At 36.8% G+C, this 15,126-nt stretch overlaps 1 protein-coding gene across 1 annotated transcript in view; it reads right to left on the bottom strand.

Moving 5' to 3' along the window:
* The window catches only part of CTNNA3 (catenin alpha 3), a 1,292,302-nt gene that overhangs the window by 154,171 nt on the left and 1,123,005 nt on the right, over positions 1 to 15,126 (bottom strand). The window lies entirely within an intron of this gene.

Here is a 15,126-nt window from a genome sequence, read left to right on the forward strand (position 1 = left end):
TTTAAATTAAATTTATTGGGGGAACATTGGTTAATAAAATTATATAGATTTCAAGTGTACAATTCTACAATACATCATCTGTATATCGCCTTGTGTGTTTACCACCCAAAGTCCAATCTCCTTTTATTACCATGTATTAGGTCCCCTTCCCCCCTTTACTACCCAAACTCCCTACCTCCTTTTCCCTCTGGACACCACTGTACTATTGTCTGTGTCTGTGAGTTTTTGTTTGTCCTGTTGGTTCATTTGTGGCTTTCAGCTTTATATTCTAATATATTTTGAAAGAAAAAGGATGTAAAACTGATCAGAAGGAAGCTTTTCTCTGAGTGAGTAGCAATTTGGCTAACCTGGTATGTGGTTATCACAAATCAAGTTGTTTAAAGGTGACTGGATTCATTATCATGAAAGCCATACAACCTCAACATGCCACTAAAGTTAGTGAGAGATTAAATTTTCTAAGACCTTAATAAATAATTTAACATGAATTTCAGTATCTAGTCCCAATAGTTAACCTCCTTCCATTCCTTTTTTTACATTTTAGCTTAAGCATCTCTCTTCAGAGGTGTCTTGCTCAGGAACTCCTATGCCGGGCTGGGCTCCTCTGCCACTCCTTCCCTTATTCCCTCTCCTTTCACTATCATATTGCTAATCATACTTTATTATATTGCTGTTTATATTATGTCATATCACCAAAACCTAGCACATACATGCTTCTGAATAAATGGAGCAAAATTATCAGTGATAGCCAAAAAGACAGTTGGATATGAGCAAAACAACACTCACCAACAGCAACAACAAATACTTGTTCTAACTGTACCTTCACTGTGCTTCCACCTTCTGTATTCCAAAGTAAAATATTTTTGTTTTGTACTGTGTTTTTCTTTTTTTCTAGTTCAAGGTTTTTATTCCCTTAATCCAGTGGTTGGGAAACTGTGGCTCGCGAGCCACATGCAGCTCTTTGGCCCCTTGAGTGTGGCTCTTCCACAAAATACCACGTGCGGGCGCACACATACAGTGCGATTGAAACTTCGTGGCCCATGCGCAGAAGTCGGTATTTTGTGGAAGAGCCACACTCAAGGGGCCAAAGAGCCGCATGTGGCTTGCGAGCCACAGTTTGCCGACCACTGCCTTAGTCTCAAAAGGGAAATAATGTAAGAAATCAGTCCTTATTGCAAAAACAAGTGTAAGTAGTTAACAAGAATTAACTTACTATTTGTCTTAGTTTACACAGTCTCAGCATTAAACTATGACTCTTGCTACAAAGTCCTGGTGAGAAAACTAGAATACAAACAATTATGTTTCATGAAAAACTACCAAAAGCATTGTGGAAGGCCTTTTATATCCCCAACTGCTAAAGACTTGGCAAGAGGCACAAATGCCTCCTGAGACCAGCTCTGGCGTCCCTCGGAACTCGCACTGGCCACGGGCTCTTTATTTTCAGGGCTGCGAGCGGTTTCCTTCCCCCAAGATGGGAACAAAGCGATTATCTCACATAGTGGAGCACAACACTCTCAATTTCATAACCACTAAGGGCCCGAGATTCTTTCTTATCTCATGGATCTTTAACTAGCCCGTTCTTTGTTCTCTAACACTTGCAGTCAGCATCATCTGTCTCTCTGCATTTATTTCAACTTACTCCAATGGGCTATTAACACCCCCCCTTTTACCAAGGCCTCCAATATGCTAAGTAATTGTTATCTATTTGTTGATCTCTATATGTAGTCCTTCTTTGCTGCAACTAAATGCAGCTAAAATCATAGGGCAATATACTCTCTCCTCTTAGGTATTAAGAACATGAGTTCACCACTATGGAACTTCTACACAATCACGTATTTCTTATTTGCCATTTCTGTGTATTCTTCCCACAATATGCTTGAGAAATGATCTTTGCAATTCCCCTTCTTGACACATCACCAGCCCCTGTAACATCTGAATGCGTTCCGTTGAGCAAATTCCCTTTCTTGAGTCGTGTTTTGCAGCGGAAGGCTGTCTGGTGTCCCTACTGTGACCTGTTTCTTATAAATATCTCTTGTTTATTACTTGGATGACACTCTACAATGTAGAGATCTATAACTTCATCATTGGTTCCAATATTTTATTCAACACCAAAATAAAGTTACTTAACAGGAACTAAGAAAAACTGCTGCTAGAAGTCACAAGTGCCATTTCTGCTGGTGAGACTGCAGAGAGAGAAAAGGCTCCCGTTGATGCCCACATACTTTTGTGCTTTTCTTTGTCTTTAAACCACTCATAGTCTTCCTGCTAAGCCACCACAAGTGACCTCTTCTTTTCATGAGCAAAATCAATCGGGGAGTGTTCAAAATACTTGCTGGCAGGATTATGCCTTCTGGACAGCAAGCAGCTGGATGGCATTGAAAAATAAAATGTGAAATATACAATATTACAGTTTAAATTAAGTGGGAACTAAGGAAAGGATAGGAGCACTCTAATCATTTATAGGACAATACATTAACTCCTTCAGGACTGAAGACAAATAATAATAGAAAGAGCAGATGTTATCTGTCTTGTTTATCACTCTTAGTACCTGAGACAGCCGATACTATGTGCTCAATAAAATTTCCTAACTGAATGAAGAAATAAAAGATTTTATAGACAACTAGAGTCCTGTTGCACGAAGAAATTCAGGCAATAGGCCTTCCCTTCCCTTGGCTGCTGGCACCGATTTGCCTCTGGCACCCAGAACCCAGGCCTTCACTCTGGCCGGGCTCTGGCAAGAGCTGGCCCCAGAGCTGTCAGGCTTCGCTGCTCCGGCCCTGGGGCCGTCAGGCTTCACTCTTCCACTTGGAGCCTACTTATGCAAATTAATCGCCATATTTGTTGGGTTAATTTGCATACTCTCCTGATAGACTGGTTAGTGTAGCGAAGGTACGGTCAATTTACATGTTTGTCTATTATTAGGTAAGATAAGCTTTGGTATCAATGTCACAGGAAGGTCATGGAAACATTTTTGAGCTATGAATTAATGTTTAATCTTTTGCTTTCTGCCTTTAGTATGTGTTGATTTAATAATTCCTTGCTTAAGGGAAAATTTGAGGTGGTTCCTGGACTTTTATTTTAAGTCTATGGAAATTAGAGACAATAGATTCTGAACAGAGAGATTTTTCACAGGCTTCAAATTCATAGACTTGGAAAATGAGAAAGGCAGCTATGCATTCCATGAACATTGCAGACTTCAGAGAAAAATGCCATCTATCAAACCCAACCAGTTTCAAGTCTCACCAGGATCCTGTGCCACAAACTTTACATGGGAATAGCGAGTAGGAAACCCTGAAGAGCTCCATGGGCTAGCACAGTGGGCATCTCATCACTAGCCAGTGTGGGAAAGTGACAAATGATTGGCAGTCTCTCAGCTGCCTGAACATGGCCTAAGGCTCTAGAAAAGTTTCACAACCTCGGCACTATCGACATCTTGCTCTGAATCATTCTGGTTGTAAGAGGCTATCTTGAATACTGTGGAATATTTAGCATGATCCTGATCTGTACCCACCATCTGCAGTAGGACCATTCCCAAGATGTAACAACCAAAACTATCTCTAGACATTTCCAAACATCTCCCATTGGGGAGGAGGAACACCTTCTTTGAGAACCACTGCTCTAGAACTCTGGCTAACCTGTTGCAACACAGGTGGCAAGGGTTAGGGGAAAGCCCAATACCTATGTTTACATTTTCCATAAGCAAAGTTAAAACTTAGTTGCCTTAGGAAACCTAAAAATAAAGAGTAATTTTTTTCTTGTACCTCTGAATTTGTAGACAGAAATACATAACACCATTATGGTCACAAAACAGAAGAGGGCACCCTTTAATCATTTTAGTCTTAACCAAACAATTGGAAGACAATATCAAAAGATTGATGAAAATAAAATTACAAACTTGGTTGCAGTATTAATACCATTTAATAAGTGGGTTTTATTATATGTTATATTTTAAACATTTTAGTCATAATAAAGAAATTATTACCTAGAGATATGCAGTGATGGTTCAAGGTTGCTTGGATGTTAGAAAAGTCAAGTTAAGTCATCTCAACTAACATATTTGTGTGCTCTTTTTTCTGTATATTAACAGACTATTATGCTAGATATTAGACATCTTCAGACAAATGAACCATAATCCTTGCCCTCAAGAGAGATAAAAGCTATAAATGAAAGTTGTTCCCTAGAGTTAGAAGGTGTGAGACTGAATTTGAGTGGTGAGACATGGAGACATTTTCTTAGAAATGTCAGGCAGAAGAGGAGAATAAACAAAGTACCCCAAGCTAAGCAGGGAAGGTATTCCTTGTATTATCAGAAAGTTGATAGGCTTGTGCTATAAAGTAGATTAATGAACTTGAAATTAGGATACCTTGGTTTTCCTTCAAATTTTGCCACCAATTAATGTTATGTTGTTAGGCAAATCTCCTAATTGTCCTATGCTTCCATTTACTCATCTTTAAACTGGAGATGAGAAATAAGTAAAACTTGATAATGTCTGCAAGTCCTTCAAATTTTAAGATCTTATAAGCTCATGTTTAAACTGCAAGCATAACATTAATCTGGGTGAAATGTTCCTGGTACTAAGAGATCTCAATATTATGTTGTTCAGTTGATTGAAACACAACTTATTCCAATCTATTGTAATATTTAGAAATATGTCTACGGCCATACCACCCTGAACGCGCCCGATCTCGTCTGATCTCAGAAATATGATTAATCTTCCCAATACATGTATCTTCTCATTCTTACAAGGAGTGAGAAGGATTCTAGTATTGTTCACAGTTTTATAACCTGAGTGCCTAACACATTGCCTGGAAAATAGTAGGTATACACAATAAATATATGTATTAATGAATAAAAACAAGAAAGAAAATAGATTAGAAAATGAATAAAGATGCAAATAAGGACATATATCCCTATTTGCCACAATAGATATGGGTAGATTTCCTTCTTATAATATTTCAAAGCATAATTAAAAAATGCCTCTAGGTACCATTACCATTCTATGTTTCACAAGCCATTTCTTTCTTTTCTTCCAGCATAAGAAGAAGATAACACCATATGAATTATTCCATATGATGAAACTAAGGGCCCTGGATGAGCATTGTACCCCTTAAAGGCTACAACAATTGAAATATAGTTTGACAAAGCGAAGTTGCAGAATATAAAAATATATAGCCTAAAGTAAGAGGAAAGATTATACCTATTATGTATAAGAGGGTATGATTAAGCATGCGGTCAAACAGGACAACTTGGGCTGATAAATCCTGAGCATATAGAATATTACTGTCAGAGGAGACACTACCTTGATCCTTAACTGTCCATGTATTTTCAGTGCAATAAATCCCTATTAGTTCTCTACTTAGAACCTAGCTAGGCCAATAGCCGTCAAATAGCCATCATCTGATGCCTTACCGTTGAGCCTGGATTATGATGATTAAACATCATAATCAATGATTATGATGTTTAATCATCATAATCACTTAAGTTATATAAGGCCTTTCTAATGAAACAAACAATGATAGAATCACACAGGGTAAATCGTATTTTAGCCTCGATCCCACTATCACGAAGCCTGAGGGCAGTCATTCCTCTGGCAGCAATGAGGCTGAATAACGTTAGAAAACCACAGCAAATCAGCAAGAGGGTCACAAATGCAAGTGGCCCTTATTCAACCACCAAATGCGTTGGAGATCTTGCTGTGATTCCCAGGACGGCATGTCTAATTCATGAAAACTGTCATAAAAAGTATCCCAGCTTGAGGTTTAAATCAGGATATGAAAGATTAATGAAGCCTTGAAGAACAGGGTTTGGACAAAAGCATATTTTTGGAAAGTTCAAATATTATAAATATCCAGACCCCGAATCAGGATCTTGACATTCTTCTTTTTGAGAACAGAAATGTGAGGTAATCATCATTTTAAATCGAGGTCTTAATGGAATTTGTGAACAACTCTGCTGGGTTATTCCCCATTTCTTCTCTCATTCAGTGTTAACGATAAACCTGCAGAGGCAAATGTCATCATTTTAATACGAGAGCTGAGGAAACTCTGAGCCTTGGAGCTCAGGGAAACTGCCCAACATCACAGTTAACAGAGCATTACTGCCAGGTAGGGGCCAGTGCTCTTTCTGAACCAGGTGGCTCAGGAGTCACAAATGCATGCCAACTGTGGGGCCTGAGTAGTTAAAACGTACAAGTCTGGAAAGTGAGCTACAAACAGCATGAATATGCTCAGAGAGCAAGGCAGGCCAGGGACTTAGGGTCTTTCATCAGCCCAGTACCACAGTGATCCTTAATCTCCTCTTCCCCCTGCCGGATATAATGTCTGGACCTCAGCCAACTTGGTGACACCTACCTTGCTTGGTATATTGCCTTTGAAAACCAAAGTAAAAGAAATCCTGTTTGTTTCAAAGACTGGTACCCTGACCTGAAGCCATACCAGGCTTGAGATGATTTCAATTTTGGCCCTTAGCATGAGCAAAAGCATGCCAAGGGATCTGCCAAAACAAACAAACAAACAAACAAAAAACCCTGCTCTCCAGTTATTGTTGTGGTTTGTTTTTTTTTAATTCTATGTAAATTAGGCTATACTGATCAGCAAAACTATTGTGCTTTGTACAGAGCTGTGAGTTTATACACATTATAAGCAGAAAATCTAAGGTAAGTTGTGAACTTTCTTTCAGTGAGGCAAGAACTGTGTTGGAACATAATATAAGACTGAGTATCTAGATTCTAGGTGAAATGCTGCCTTTAATAGCTTGTGACCTCAAACAAGTACATAACTTGTTGAGAACTCATCTTCTGAAGGAGTAAATGAAAGGATCGAACTAAATCAGTGGTTCTCAACCTTCCGGCCCTTTCAATACAGTTCCTCATGTTGTGACCCAACCATAAAATTATTTTTGTTGCTACTTCATAACTGTAATGTTGCTACTGTTATGAATCACAATGTAAATATCTGATATGCAGGATGGTCTTAAGTGACCCCTGTGAAAGGGTTGTTCGACCACCAAAGGGGTCGCGACCCACAGGTTGAGAACCACTGAACTAAATGATTGATAAAATCCCCTTCAATTCTCCATTCATTCTGCAAGTCTAATGCAGGTTTGATTATAATGTATGAGGAAAGATTATTTATTTAAAAGAAACACATTGAATTAGCAGGACAAGCTTCTTTTGAAATGTTTAACACAACTCTAGATCACAAGTCCCATTTGAATTGTTAACCTCTCAGGCAGTTAGAAAGAACTTTGGAAACTTGTTTTGTCCAGCACTGGATGATCTGAGGGTATTCACAGGTGGTAAAGTAATTGATGATTCCATTGAGAATTGTGGCAGGACAATTATTCTCACTGGTCTATGGGCAGGAGGTGTGCTGCTACTGGAAATAATCATCATCATCATCATCATCTGTATAATAAAAGGGTAATATGCAAATTGACTCTAACAGCAGAATGACTGGGAATGACTGGTCACTATGACACACACTGACCACCAGGGGGCAGAAGCTCAATGCAGGAACTGCCCCCGGTGGTCAGTGTGCTCCCACAGGGGGAGCTCTGCTCAGCCACAAGCCAGGCTGATGGCTGCCAGCACAGCAGTGGTGGCGGGAGCCTCTTCCGCCTCCTCAGCAGCACTAACAATGTCTGACTGCAGCTTAGGCCTGCTCCCTGCTGGCAAGTGGACATCCCCCAAGGGCTGCCGGACTGCCGGAGGGATGTCTGACTGCCAGCTTAGGCCCGATCCCCCAGGGAGCAAGACTGCAAGAGGGGATAGCCCAGGCTGAGGGACCCCCCGCCCCCCCGAGTGCACAAATTTTTGTGCACCAGGCCTCTAGTAATAATAATAATAATGGAGGTGGTGTAATGATGATGGTTGCAGCAGTAATAATAGTAACAGGAGCAGCAATGCTGGCTACTAGTAACACATAACACTGAGCCACCAAATAGCCAATCATCTGACTGATGCCTTACTATTGAACCTGGATTATGTTTAATCATAGGGAGTAATCATTCCACTGCTGGGTACAGACACTGCTATTATGAATATCAGACAAAGTCTACTCTATGGAGTGCAGATGTCTCACATTTTTCATTAAACTCTCTGCAAACGAACTCTCTATATAAATGTGTATTCTTAACCTTAGAACAGATAGCTGAAGAGGGTTATCTAATTTAAAAACTATTAACTTTTCTTTTTCAGAAAAGCTATTGTACAGATATTAAGAGTTTCAGAGAATTTTTAATGGCAAAAATGTATACTTACTACACTTTTAACTGAATCCATACATATAAACATACATGTATATTCTAATTATATAAAACATATTGTGTGTCTATAATAATAAAAGCATAATATGCTAATTAGACCAGACAGCTGGACAACCTTTCGGGCATCCTTCTGGACAAAGCTGAGGCTGCGAGGGCTGAGCCCCTTGCACGAATTTCGAGCATCAGGCCTCCAGTATATATGTGAGAAAGACAGAGTAAGAGAGTTGTGGAGTATTATATTTTGTTTTTCTTCTTTGTAATTGGTTTCTCAAGTTTTACAATATATATTTATTCCTTTTATGATTGGGGGAAGCAAAACAATCAATGAGTATTATGAGAAAATCTGCTTAAGGATGAATATGCCATTACAAGGACATGCCAGCAATAAAAGCAGAGCAAGATTGCAAAACTTACTGTCAGAGAGCAGAGCTGGCCTTGTCACTTTGTAATAGGTCTATCCATGTGGCACAGGATTTGAAGCTGATGTACATACACACAGACCAAAGCTTTCGATAGGTGAGGGGGAAATTGCTGCACATGTCTTCATTATAGAGCAAATACTAAAGAATGTGATAGCAAAAACAGAGAAATACCCCTTACTCGGCCCCATGCTATTTCCCCGTATTGCACCATCTCCTTTTAAACTCTGTGGATCTATAAAAGCAGTTGCTTCATTATTGTACGTATCACATTTTGGAAACTGGTTTTACAAAAGTATTCGATAACAAAGATTTTGAGGGAAAATAAAGTTGTGTTTTGGTTTCCCAGTGAGGATATATACATATTTTTAACTAAAGGAAATCTTTTACTTCCAGGAAGTGTTAGGCGGCCAGGTGTACTAGTAATGTCAATGGTCCTAACCACATTCATTTATCTACATTTGCAAAGTAATCCAGGTGCGGTGATAAAGCAAAAACCTGTCTGTTGTGTTGCAGCCAGGGTAGTATATAAGGTTAAATAGGATGTCCAAGCCTAGTACTCCTATTTCACTGAACTAAAAAAAATAAAAAAATGTATGAAAGAAGTTACACATTAATGAGGAGATGCTGCACAGTAAGACAGTAATTCAGATCTATATTAGACTTTTGTACATATTATTCAAGCTTGTTGGGTTGAAGTTTGCTTCATGAGACATAAAAATTCCCCACACTAGTAGAATAAAGAAGGTTAAGTTGACAGCTTATATAGAAAATGGAACACTGGAATGCAACAAAACAAATATTTGGACAACCTTAAGCAAGAATTATGCTCTCTATATAAGGGATTTTTAAATCTCAAAACTGAAAGGCCTATTTGTAGAAGTAAGTGAATGCATCATGATTGAACATGTAACCAGATGTAAGTGGTTGTGAAACTAGCTTATGGCAAATGCATTATGCTGTTTCTACACAGACCTGTCCTGATCAATGGAACTGATCAATGTGATTGATCAGTTCCATTGATCAGGACAGGTGGTAGAAGCAAACCTAGAGAGAACATTAAAAAGGTGCATGTGTTCCCTAACACAGTAAACAGATACATAGCATAGAATCAGGGCACTCTAATCCTAGGTATTTACCCATGAGAAATGAAGACACATTGCCACACAAAGATGTACACAAATAATTAGAGCAGCTGGATTTGTAACAGATAAGTGGTGAGAAGGACTCAAGATGTTCATCACCAGGGGAATGATATAACTGTATGTTCATTTAATAGAATATTCTTCAATTACCAGTATAAAAAGGAATAGACTGTGGGTACACGTTAACAATATGGTTGAATTTTAAAATAATTATGCTGAGTAAAAAAAGCTTAATAAGAGTATATACTGTATGACTCTTTATACAACATTCTTGAAAATGGCAATCAATCTTCACTAACAGAAATCAGATCGGTAGTCATTTGGAGTCTGCATGAAGGAAGGATTAGATTACAAAGGGCACTGATAAGGTCTTGGTTCTAATGTATGTTTAGTGCCTTGATTATACTTTAACTTCAGGGTTAAATACTTATGTCCGTAAAACTTACCAAATCATATGCTTTAATACACATTTTATTAAATGTCAATTATATATTAATGATTCTGTCAAAAACTTAGATTTAATTATTCAAATACCTTTCTACACACATATTACAAAAGGTAACAACTGCCTGCTTAGCCCACGCCTGTAATTATAAATGGGACCATGCAGTGTGAAGTTTTGTTGAACAGGTATCTAAAAGTAGCATTGCAAATGCATATTTAATCAATTAATATTACACTTTTTGCTATCTAATAAAATGAACCTCAATTTATAGTAACTGCATACTCAGTAAAAATGTTAAAGTGTCCTTATCAATATTAATGCTAAATGTTAAATTTTTATAAAAAATGAGCTTCAGCTCACAGACATCTTTTCCATGGGTCATCTCACCAGAGGTGCTTAGAGATGAAGAAACATTAAACTGCAGTAATAATACCAACTGGAGGCTCTTCTATACGGACATCATTGTGAAATGACCACTGATAACAAGAGCAATGTATGATAGCAGCAATGGAGTTTCCCATCATTTAGCTCTATTTATAAAAACACCAAACCAAGCTCTCTATTTTTTTTTTATTTTATTCAAGGCAATAGTTTTCAAAAAAAATTTTAGTAAAACTCCACTCTTAAATGTAATTATAGAGTACTAACATTAACAACAATATCAAAAGGAAATATGTTAATTATCCTGCCTAAACTATAAAGCTGTGAAGCTGCTGTATGTGCATGTGTGAGTGTGTGACATGAACCTGGATAGTCACACTCCCCTGCCCACCTTTTATTGCAGTTCTGGAAATAATTGTATTTATGCTAATTACCACAAAACCACAGCTTAAGTACCACTATACCTACACTTCCTTGTTTACTTGATTTTAATATAACAGTAAAATAATAAAATAACAATTACAATTTGTCATCTGTTTTACTCTTGTGTTGCTTTGCCCTGTCTTTTTCAGTAACTTTCCTCTCTGTTACCACTCCATTCTAGATTTATCTGGACATAGCCTTAGATGTCAACAAGCTGTGCATGTATAGATAAAAATGCCATTTTAAAAAATCCACTCAAACTGTCTTTAGATGAACAATATTAGTGTAATATACTTACAACACTGAAGTTATATGTAAAATAAAACTAATAACATATACTAAGACCAATATTCATTTCATAGTCTGACCAACATATATCATAAGCACTCTTTAGCTGAACTGATCTTTCTTACTTTTCAGTCTCACCTTTTATTTTTATCTTCCCACCTATTCAAAGTAATTTAGTATTCCAATAATGTTTCTGCTAACATTATTCTGTCATAAAATTCCCTTTTTCCTGCAGATCTCATCTATTATTCAGACACCAGAAATAAAATGTGATCTCTAGAAAGGAGATATTATTTAAAAATTAGTTTTACTTAATGATTATTTTTATTATTATCATTATTTTGTCTGTGAAGCTCCTTCTTTCCCCTTCAATTTTGAATGATAGCCTTGCTGGATAGAGTATTCCTGGATTCAGTCCTTTGCTTTGCATCACTTTGTAAATTTCCGTCCATTCGTTTCTGGCCTGATGTGTTTCTGTTGAGAAATCATTTGATAATCTAATGGGAGATCCCTTGTACGTAACTTTCTGTCTCTCTCTTACAGCCTGTAAGATTCTCTCTTTGTCCTGAATGTTTGCCATCGTAATTACCCTTGCGCGACTGTCTTGGTGTGGGTCTTTTTGGGTTCATTTTGTTTGGGACGCTCTGTGTGGGTGTGACTTTTTTCTTCCCCATATCAGGGAAGTTTTCTGACACTATTTCTTCAAATAGGGTTTCTAACCCTTGTTCCTCTTCCTGTAGTTCTGGCACCACTATTATTCATTTGTTACTTCGTTTCATGTTGTCTCAAAGCTCCCTTAGGGTCTCCTCCTGTCTTTTAATTATTTTCTTCAATTGCAGTTCAGTTTGGGTGTGTTTTGCTTCCCTGTCTTCTAATTTGCTAATTTGGTCCTCTGGTTCTCCTAGTCTACTGTTGAAACTTTTCAAGGAATTCTTACCATTTGCAACAGCATGGATGGACCTGGAGAGCATTATGCTAAGTGAAATAAGCCAATAAGGAGAAACATAAATATCACATGATCTCACTCATCTGTGGAATATAATGAACAACATAAACTGATGAACAAAAACAGATCCAGAGACAGAGAAGCATTGATCAGACCATCAAACCTCAGAGGGAAGGTAGGGGAGGGTGGGGTAAGGGGGAGAGATCAACCAAAGGACTTGTATGCATGCATATAAGCCTCACCAATGGACACAGACACCAGGGGGTTGAGGGCATGAGTGGGGGGGTGGGGGAGGTAATGGGGGGGGATAAGGACACATATGTAATACCTTAATAACGAGAGGGGGAAAAAAGAACTAATTCCAGCTAACAATTAGAAAAAAAATAAATAAAAATAAAAATTAGTTTTACAATGAGAGAGATAATCTACTTGGAAGCAGGATTCCTATTATCAATATGGTGAGATGAAAAAATAAGCCATATTCTACCTAAGAGAATATTCTATGTTTGATTTGATTAACCTTTATGACTGGTGTGTATGCATGTGTGTGTGTGTGTGTGTTTATTCTTTTTAAATTTGAAGGTATCAAAATTCAAACAGAAAAAAATAAAAATAGATACAGATTGCATTCAGAAGATATTTAAGGATTACTACATATAAAGTACAGCATATTTAATTTATGGAATTGTCATAAATTATATGAGGACACCATCTTTTTTGGGAGGAAGATAAACTTTTAATTAGAAAACTTAAACAAGTAATTTTCTATTTTTTTCCTTGTATTTTATTTTATATATTTATTTTTTATATATTTATTTTATATATTTATTTTTAAATTAAATTTTTTGGGGTAACATTGGTTAATATGATTGATAGGTTTCAAGTGTAAACTTCTATGATACATGGCTGTATATTACATAAAGTAAAGTGCACTTTCTTATTTTTATATAAAACTAGTTTCATAAAGTCTCGTTCTCAGATCAGGATACATAGTAGGTTCTCACTGAAATTTTGTCTTCCTTCTCTCTTCTAAAATGTCAGTACAGGAAATAAGTTAAGATCATGCTTCCTGGAATGATAAAAATGTAAATTCCACTCATAATATACCACATATTAGCTGTGTGGCATTGGGAAAATATAGTAAACTTCAATTTTGATATACTTATTTTATAGGATTGTTATAAGGAATATATGAGAGAATAATAAGCAGTACTTAGTCTAGTGCCAAAAACAGAGTAAGCACCCAGATAAATATTAGCTCTCATGTCACTCTAATATATATCAATAAATATTAGCTATTATATCTAACTAATACTGGTGTTAGAATGCTAAATAAAAATATTAGAATGGGAGTTAGAGAATTTACCTTGGTTAAACCACTTATTGATTAGGGAATCATGTTATTTTTAAGAAATGGAGTCTAGATCCCATTCTACAAAATGGCATTCATTACTTCTGAAAGGGCTTTAAAGTGTACAGGAGAAAGTTATGAACATTATTCAAGTATTTTACAAATATCAATTTGAGGACAGATGTGACTATAGTTTAGAAATTACTAAGTAGCATCACCTTTTACTTTCATTCACATTTTTTGTTAATAATTAAAAACTCTCAGAAGAACCAATTCTTAAAGAAACTAAGTTGAACTCAAACAGTTAAATTTTGAAATCATTTAAAGAAACTAATAGCTTCTTGTCTTTAACAAGCACATGAGAGAGAGGGAGAAGGAGAGGGAGAGGGAGAGGGAGAGGGAGAGGGAGAGGAGGGGAGAGGGAGAGGGAGAGGGAGAGACTCAGAAGAGAGGACAAGAAAGCAGCAGAGAACTGAAATGAGGAGAGGATTAGTTCAGATGGGAGGCATTGCAAACATCAACTAGTCACCTAACACAAAAGGAGGTATATAACACAAGCTGTGAAAATAGTCTAAGTGAGAAGGCCAGTGGCTTTCAGATATGTTGTGCTTCTCTCTGTGGAGTATATTTTCAATGTAAAACCTAACTCAGATATCATATATACACAGACATGTTGCAACTGAGGCGAGGAAATCTGAAGCCCTGTTCACTGAAGCCGTCCCTTGGAGGCCTCCGATTCATTTCTTAGAGGATTCAGTAAAACATATTAGCTCAACAACTTGGGGTCAACAGTAAAATAATGTCAGGTTTCTTAATTAAACAAAGGTCTTTATTAGCCTTCGGCCTAATTTTGGTAATTCATAGTTAAACAGTGAAATTAAAAATCACTAAATTGTATTGCTTATAAATCTCCACACCTAATTTAAAGCAGTGCTAGTTGCAGCTAGATAGAGGGCCATGATTTCTTCAGCCCTCTATGACTTAAAATAAAATCTTAATTTTTCTGGAAGTCTAAAACTATTTTATCAGATAGTCTATTTTGAAAATCATGATATAAAAGATAGAAAGTTAAAATACAGAAGTCAATAACTTTTATATAAACAACCAACGACCATTAGGCAACATAGTGCAAATAAAATGACCTATTTATAACTATACTAGAAATAACATATTTAAAGTTAATTCAGGAAAATAAACACAACATACTAAGTCTTTCTAATAAACATTTAAATACTCCAGAAAGATACAAAATATACTTGAAAAGATAGAAAGGTGTCCCATGACTTATATATACAAAGATTAAATATCACAAATATATAATTTTCCCCATTTAATATAGTTTAACACTAGTCTAAGAAAAGTACTACCAAATATTTTCGGGAACAAAACAGATGGGGAAAACATTTAAAGATATCTAGGAAACTCCTGAAAAACAAAAAGATCAGTGAAGGCACACTAGCTTTATC

The sequence above is a fragment of the Myotis myotis genome, unplaced genomic scaffold (genome assembly GCF_014108235.1).
Source record: "Myotis myotis isolate mMyoMyo1 unplaced genomic scaffold, mMyoMyo1.p scaffold_m19_p_15, whole genome shotgun sequence".
In the NCBI taxonomy this organism is placed as follows: Eukaryota; Metazoa; Chordata; class Mammalia; order Chiroptera; family Vespertilionidae; genus Myotis; species Myotis myotis.